This window comes from Halictus rubicundus, unplaced genomic scaffold (genome assembly GCF_050948215.1).
Source record: "Halictus rubicundus isolate RS-2024b unplaced genomic scaffold, iyHalRubi1_principal scaffold0186, whole genome shotgun sequence".
Lineage (NCBI taxonomy): Eukaryota > Metazoa > Arthropoda > Insecta > Hymenoptera > Halictidae > Halictus > Halictus rubicundus.
In genome coordinates this window covers 237,634-246,718 of record NW_027488727.1, presented here as the reverse complement: position 1 = coordinate 246,718, position 9,085 = coordinate 237,634, and positions in this window count along the sequence as shown.

Below are 9,085 nucleotides of genomic sequence, written 5' to 3'. Positions count from 1 at the left end.
CTATCCTCTATCCTATCCTATCATCTATCCTATCCTACCCTCTATCCTATCCTATCCTCTATCCTATCCTATCCTCTATCCTATCCTATCCTATCCTCTATCCTATCATATCGTATCCTCTATCCTATCCTATCCTCTATCCTATCCAATCCCCTATACTATCCTCTATCCTATCGTATCCTCTATCTTATCCAATCCTCTATCCTATCCTATCATCTATCCTATCCTATCCTCTATCCTATCCTATCCTCTATCCGATCCTATCCTCTTTCCTATCCTATCCTCTATCCTATCCTTTCGTATCCTCTATCGCATCCTATCCTCTATCTTATCCTATCCTCTATCCTATCCTATCCTCTATACTATCCTATCCTCTATCCTATCCTATTCTCTATCCTATCCTATCGTATCCTCTATCCTATCCTATCGTATCCTCTATCGTATCCTATCCTCTATCCTATCCTATCCTCTATCCTATCCAATCCCCTATCCTATCCTCTATCCTAACCTATCCTCTATCTTATCCTATCCTCTATCCTATCCTATCCTCTATCCTATCCTATCCTCTATCCTATCCTATCCTCTATCATATCCTATCCTCTATCATATCCTATCCTCTATCCTATCCAATCCTCTATCCTATCCTATCCTCTATCCTATCCTATCGTATCCTCTATCCTATCCTATCCTATCCTCTATCCTATCCTATCCTCTATCCTATCCTATCCTCTATACTATCCTATCCTCTATCTTATCCTATCCTCTATCCTATCCTATCCTCTATCCTATCCCATCCTCTATCCTATCCTATCCTCTATCCTATCCTATCCTATCCTCTACCGTCTCCTATCCTGTATCCGATCCAATCCCCTATCCTCTATCCCATCCTCTATCGTATCGTATCCTCTATCCTATCCAATCCTCTATCCTATCTGATCCACTATCATATCCTATCCTCTATCCTATCCTATCCTCTATCCTATCCTATCCTCTATCCTATCCTATCCACTATCCTGTCCTATCCTCTATCCTATCCTATCCTCTATCCTATCCTATCCTCTATCCTATCCTATCCTCTATCCTATACTATCCTCTACAATATCGTATCCTCTATCATATCCTTTCCTCTTTCCTATAGTATCATCTATCCTATCCTATCCTCTATCTTATCCTATCCTCTATCCTATCCTATCATCTATCCTATACTATCCTCTATCCTATCCTATCCTCTATCCTATCCTATCCTCTATCCTATCCTATCATCTATCCTATCCTATCCTCTATCCTATCCTATCCTCTATCCTATCCTATCCTCTATCATATCCTATCCTCTATCCTATCCTATCCTCTATCCTATCTTATCCTCTATCTTATCCTATCCTCTATCCTATCCTATCCTCTATCATATCCTATCCTCTATCCTATCCTATCCTCTATCCTATCTTATCCTCTATCTTATCCTATCCTCTATCCTATCCTATCATCTATCCTATACTATCCTCTATCCTATCCTATCCTCTATCCTATCCTATCCTCTATCCTATCCTATCATCTATCCTATCCTATCCTCTATCCTATCCTATCCTCTATCCTATCCTATACTCTATCCTATCCTATCCTCTATCCTATCTTATCCTCTATCTTATCCTATCCTATATCCTATCCTATCATCTATCCTATCCTATCTTCTATCCTATCCTATCCTCTATCATATCCTATCCTCTATCCTATCCTATCCTCTATCATATCCTATCCTCTATCCTATCCTATCCTCTATCCTATCTTATCCTCTATCTTATCCTATCCTATATCCTATCCTATCATCTATCCTATCCTATCTTCTATCCTATCCTATCCTCTATCATATCCTATCCTCTATCCTATCCTATCCTCTATCCTCTCCTATCCTCTATCCTATCCTATCCTCTATCCTATCCTATCCTATCCTCTATCCTATCCTATCCTCTATCCTATCCTATCTTCTATCCTATCCTATCCTCTATCCTATCCTATCCTCTATCCTATCCTATCCTCTATCCGATCCTATCCTCTATCCTATCCTATCATCTATCCTATCCTATCCTCTATCCTATCCTATCGTATCCTCTATCCTATCCTATCCTATCCTCTATCCTATCCTATCCTCTATCCTATCCTATACTCTATCCTATCTTATCCTCTATCTTATCCTATCTTCTATCCTATCCTCTATCCTATCCTATCCTTTATTCTATCCAATCCCCTATCCTATACTCTATCCGATCCTATCCTCTATCCTATCCTATCATCTATCCTATCCTATCCTCTATCCTATCCTATCCTCTATCATATCCTATCCACTATCATATCCTATCCTCTATCCTATCCTATCCTCTATCCTATCTTATCCTCTATCTTATCCTATCCTCTATCCTATCCTATCATCTATCCTATCCTATCTTCTATCCTATCCTATCCTCTATCCTATCCTATCCTCTATCCTATCCTATCCTCTATCCTATCCTATCCTCTATCCTATCCTATCCTCTATCCTATCCTATCCTCTATCCTATCTTATCCTCTATCTTATCCTATCCTATATCCTATCCTATCATCTATCCTATCCTATCTTCTATCCTATCCTATCCTCTATCATATCCTATCCTCTATCCTATCCTATCCTCTATCATATCCTATCCTCTATCCTATCCTATCCTCTATCCTATCTTATCCTCTATCTTATCCTATCCTATATCCTATCCTATCATCTATCCTATCCTATCTTCTATCCTATCCTATCCTCTATCATATCCTATCCTCTATCCTATCCTATCCTCTATCCTATCCTATCCTCTATCCTATCCTATCCTCTATCCTATCCTATCCTATCCTCTATCCTATCCTATCCTCTATCCTATCCTATCCTCTACAATATCGTATCCTCTATCATATCCTTTCCTCTTTCCTAAAATATCATCTATCCTATCCTATCCTCTATCTTATCCTATCCTCTATCCTATCCTATCATCTATCCTATACTATCCTCTATCCTATCCTATCCTCTATCCTATCCTATCCTCTATCCTATCCTATCATCTATCCTATCCTATCCTCTATCCTATCCTATCCTCTATCCAATCCTATCCTCTATCATATCCTATCCTCTATCCTATCCTATCCTCTATCCTATCTTATCCTCTATCTTATCCTATCCTCTATCCTATCCTATCATCTATCCTATTCTATCTTCTATCCTATCCTATCCTCTATCATATCCTATCCTCTATCCTATCCTATCCTCTATCCTATCCTATCCTCTATCCTATCCTATCCTCTATCCTATCCTATCCTATCCTCTATCCTATCCTATCCTCTATCATATCCTATCCTATCCTCTATCCTATCCTATACTCTATCCTATCTTATCCTCTATCTTATCCTATCCTCTATCCTATCCTATCCTATCCTCTATCATATCCTATCCTCTATCCTATCCTATCCTCTATCCTATCCCATCCTCTATCCTATCCTATCCTCTGTCCTATCCTATCCTCTATCCTATCCTATCCTCTATCCTATCCCATCCTCTATCCTATCCAATCCTCTATCCTATCCTATCCTCTATCCTATCCTATCGTATCCTCTATCGTATCCTATCCTCTATCCTATCCTATCCTCTATCCTATCCAATCCCCTATCCTATCCTCTATCCTATCCTATCCTCTATCTTATCCTATCCTCTATCCTTTCCTATCATCTATCCTATCCTATCCTCTATCCTATCCTATCCTCTATCCTATCCTTTCGTATCCTCTATCGCATCCTATCCTCTATCCTATCCTATCCTCTATCCTATCCTATCATCTATACTATCCTATCCTCTATCCTATCCTATTCTCTATCCTATCCTATCGTATCCTCTGTCCTATCCAATCCTCTATCCTATCCTATCGTATCCTCTGTCCTATCCAATCCTCTATCCTATCCTATCCTCTATCCTATCGTATCGTATCCTCTATCCTATCCTATCCTCTATCCTATCCAATCCCCTATCCTATCCTCTATCCTATCCTATCCTCTATCTTATCCTATCCTCTATCCTATCCTATCATCTATCCTATCCTATCCTCTATCCTATCCTATCATCTATCCTATCCTTTCGTATCCTCCATCTCATCCTATCCTCTATCTATCCTATCCTCTATCCTATCCTATCCTTTATAATGTCCTATACTCTATCCTATCCTATCATATATCCTATCCTATCCTCTATTCTATCCTATCCTCTATCCTATCCTATTCTCTATCGTATCCTATCCTCTATCCTATCCTATCCTCTATCCTATCTTATCCTCTATCATATCCTATCCTCTATCCTATCCTATCATCTATCCTATCCTATCTTCTATCCTATTTTATCCTCTATCATATCCTATCCTCTATCTTATCCTATCCTCTATCCTATCCTATCCTCTATCCTATCCTATCCTCTATCCTATCCTATCCTCTATCCTATCCTATCCTCTATCCTATCCTATCCTCTATCCTATCCTATCCTCTATCCTATCCTATCCTCTATCCTATCCTATCCTCTATCCTATCCAATCCTCTATCCTATCCTATCCTCTATCCTATCCTATCGTATCCTCTATCGTATCCTATCCTCTATCCTATCCTATCCTCTATCCTATCCAATCCCCTATCCTATCCTCTATCCTATCCTATCCTCTATCTTATTCTATCCTCTATCCTTTCCTATCATCTATCCTATCCTATCCCTATCTATCCTATCCTCTATCTTATCCTATCCTCTATCCTATCCTATCGTATCCTCTATCCTATCCTATCCTCTACCCTATCCTATCCTCTATACTATCCTATCCTCTATCCTATCCTATTCTCTATCCTATCCTATCGTATCCTCTGTCCTATCCAATCCTCTATCCTATCCTATCCTCTATCCTATCGTATCGTATCCTCTATCCTATCTATCCTCTATCCTATCCAATCCCCTATCCTATCCTCTATCCTATCCTATCCTCTATCCTTATCCTATCCTCTATCCTATCCTATCATCTATCCTATCCTATCCTCTATCCTATCCTATCATCTATCCTATCCTTCGTATCCTCTATCTCATCCTATCCTCTATCCTATCCTATCCTCTATCCTATCCTATCCTTTATAATATCCTATCCTCTATCCTATCCTATCATATATCCTATCCTATCCTCTATTCTATACTATCCTCTATCCTATCCTATTCTCTATCGTATCCTATCCTCTATCCTATCCTATCCTCTATCCTATCTTATCCTCTATCATATCCTATCCTCTATCCTATCCTATCATCTATCCTATCCTATCTTCTATCCTATTTTATCCTCTATCATATCCTATCCTCTATCCTATCCTATCCTCTATCCTATCCTATCCTCTATCCTATCCTATCCTCTATCCTATCTTATCCTCTATCTTATCCTATCCTCTATCCTATCCTATCCTCTATCTTATCCAATCCTCTATCCTATCCTATCATCCTATCCTATCCTATCCTCTATCCTATCCTATCATCTATCCGATCCTATCCTCTATCTTATCCTATCCTCTATCCTATCCTATCCTCTATCTTATCCAATCCTCTATCCTATCCTATCATCTATCCTATCCTATCCTCTATCCTATCCTATCCTCTATCCGATCCTATCCTCTATCCTATCCTATCCTCTATCCTATCCTATCCTCTATCTTATCCTATCCTCTATCCTATCCTATCGTATCCTCTATCCTATCCTATCCTCTATCCGATTCTATCCTCTATCCTATTATATCCTCTATCCTATCCTATCCTCTATCTTATCCTATCCTCTATCCTATCCTATCATCTATCCTATCCTATCTTCTATCCTATCCTATCCTCTATCATATCCTATCCTCTATCCTATCCTATCCTCTATCTTATCCTATCCCCTATCCTATCCTATCATCTATCCTATCCTATCTTCTATCCTATCCTATCCTCTATCATATCCTATCCTCTATCCTATCCTATCCTCTATCCTATCCCATCCTCTATCCTATCCTATCCTCTGTCCTATCCTATCCTCTATCCTATCCAATCCTCTATCATATCCTATCCTCTATCCTATCCAATCCTCTATCCTATCCTATCCTCTATCCTATCGTATCGTATCCTCTATCCTATCCTATCCTCTATCCTATCCAATCCCCTATCCTATCCTCTATCCTATCCTATCCTCTATCTTATCCTATCCTCTATCCTATCCTATCATCTATCCTATCCTATCCTCTATCCTATCCTATCATCTATCCTATCCTTTCGTATCCTCTATCTCATCCTATCCTCTATCCTATCCTATCCTCTATCCTATCCTATCCTCCATACTATCCTATCCTCTATCCTATCCTATTCTCTATCCTATCCTATCGTATCCTCTGTCCTATCCTATCCTCTATCCTATCCTATCCTCTATCCTATCCTATCGTACCCTCTATCGTATCTTATCCTCTATCCTATCCTATCCTCTATCCTATCCTATCCTCTATACTATCCTATCCTCTATCGTCTCCTATCCTGTATCCGATCCAATCCCCATTCCTCTATCCTATCCTATTCTCTATCCTATCCTCATTCCTATCGTATCCTCTATCCTATCCTATCCTCTATCCTATCCTATCCTCTGTCCTGTCCTATCCTTTATCCTATCGTATTCTCTATCCTATCCTATCGTATCCTCTATCCTATCCTATCCTCTATCATATCCTATCCTCTATCATATCCTATCCTCTATCCTATCCAATCCTCTATCCTATCCTATCCTCTATCCTATCCTATCGTATCCTCTATCGTATCCTATCCTCTATCCTATCCTATCCTCTATCCTATCCAATCCCCTATCCTATCCTCTATCCTATCCTATCCTCTATCTTATCCTATCCTCTATCCTATCCTATCATCTATCCTATCCTATCCTCTATCCTATCCTATCCTCTATCCTATCCTATCGTACCCTCTATCGCATCCTATCCTCTATCCTATCCTATCCTCTATCCTATCCTATCCTCTATACTATCCTATCCTCTATCCTATCCTATCCTCTATCCTATCCTATCCTCTATCCTATCCTATCCTTTATAATATCCTATCCTCTATCCTATCCTATCATATATCCTATCCTATCCCCTATTCTATCCTTTCCTCTATCCTATCCTATCCTCTATCGTATCCTATCCTCTATCCTATCCTATCCTCTATCCTATCCTATCCTCTATACTATCCTATCCTCTATCCTATCCTATCCTCTATCCTATCCTATCCTCTATCCTATCCTATCCTTTATAATATCCTATCCTCTATCCTATCCTATCATATATCCTATCCTATCCCCTATTCTATCCTATCCTCTATCCTATCCTATCCTCTATCGTATCCTATCCTCTATCCTATCCTATCCTCTATCCTATCCTATCCTCTATCCTATCCTATCCTCTATCCTATCCTATCCTCTATCCTATCTTATCCTCTATCTTATCCTATCCTCTATCCTATCCTATCATCTATCCTATCCTATCTTCTATCCTATCCTATCCTCTATCCTATCCTATCCTCTATCCTATCCTATCGTCTATCCTATCCTATCCTCTATCCTATCCTATCCTCTATCCTATCCTATCCTCTATCCTATCCAATCCCCTATACTCTCCTCTATCCTATCCTATCCTCTAGCTTATCCAATCCTCTATACTATCCTATCATCTATCCTATCCTATCCTCTATCCTATCCTATCCTCTATCCGATCCTATCCTCTATCCTATCCTATCCTCTATCCTATCCTATCATTTATCCTATCCTATCTTCTATCCTATCCTATCCTCTATCATATCCTATCCTCTATCCTATCCTATCCTCCATCTTATCCTATCCTCTATCCTATCCTATCGTATCCTCTATCCTATCCTATCCTCTATCCGATCCTATCCTCTATCCTATCCTATCCTCTATCCTATCCTATCCTCTATCTTATCCTATCCTCTATCCTATCCTATCATTTATCCTATCCTATCTTCTATCCTATCCTATCCTCTATCATATCCTATCCTCTATCCTATCCTATCCTCTATCTTATCCTTACCTCTATCCTATCCTATCCTCTATCCTATCCTATCCTCTATCCTATCCAATCCCCTATACTCTCCTCTATCCTATCCTATCCTCTAGCTTATCCAATCCTCTATCCTATCCTATCCTCTATCCTATCCTATCCTCTATCCTAACCTATCCTCTATCCTATCCAATCCCCTATACTCTCCTCTATCCTATCCTATCCTCTAGCTTATCCAATCCTCTATACTATCCTATCATCTATCCTATCCTATCCTCTATCCTATCCTATCCTCTATCCGATCCTATCCACTATCCTATCCTATCCTCTATCCTATCCTATCATTTATCCTATCCTATCTTCTATCCTATCCTATCCTCTATCATATCCTATCCTCTATCCGATCCTATCCTCTATCCTATCCTATCATCTATTCTATCCTATCCTCTATCCTATCCTATCCTCTATCATATCCTATCCACTATCATATCCTATCCTCTATCCTATCCTATCCTCTATCCTATCCTATCGTACCCTCTATCGTATCCTATCCTCTATCCTATCCTATCCTCTATCCTATCCTATCCTCTATACTATCCTATCCTCTATCCTATCCTATCCTCTATCCTATCCTATCCTCTATCCTATCCTATCCTTTATAATATCCTATCCTCTATCCTATCCTATCATATATCCTATCCTATCCCCTATTCTATCCTATCCTCTATCCTATCCTATCCTCTATCGTATCCTATCCTCTATCCTATCCTATCCTCTATCCTATCCTATCCTCTATCCTATCCTATCCTCTATCCTATCCTATCCTCTATCCTATCTTATCCTCTATCTTATCCTATCCTCTATCCTATCCTATCATCTATCCTATCCTATCTTCTATCCTATCCTATCCTCTATCCTATCCTATCCTCTATCCTATCCTATCGTCTATCCTATCCTATCCTCTATCCTATCCTATCCTCTA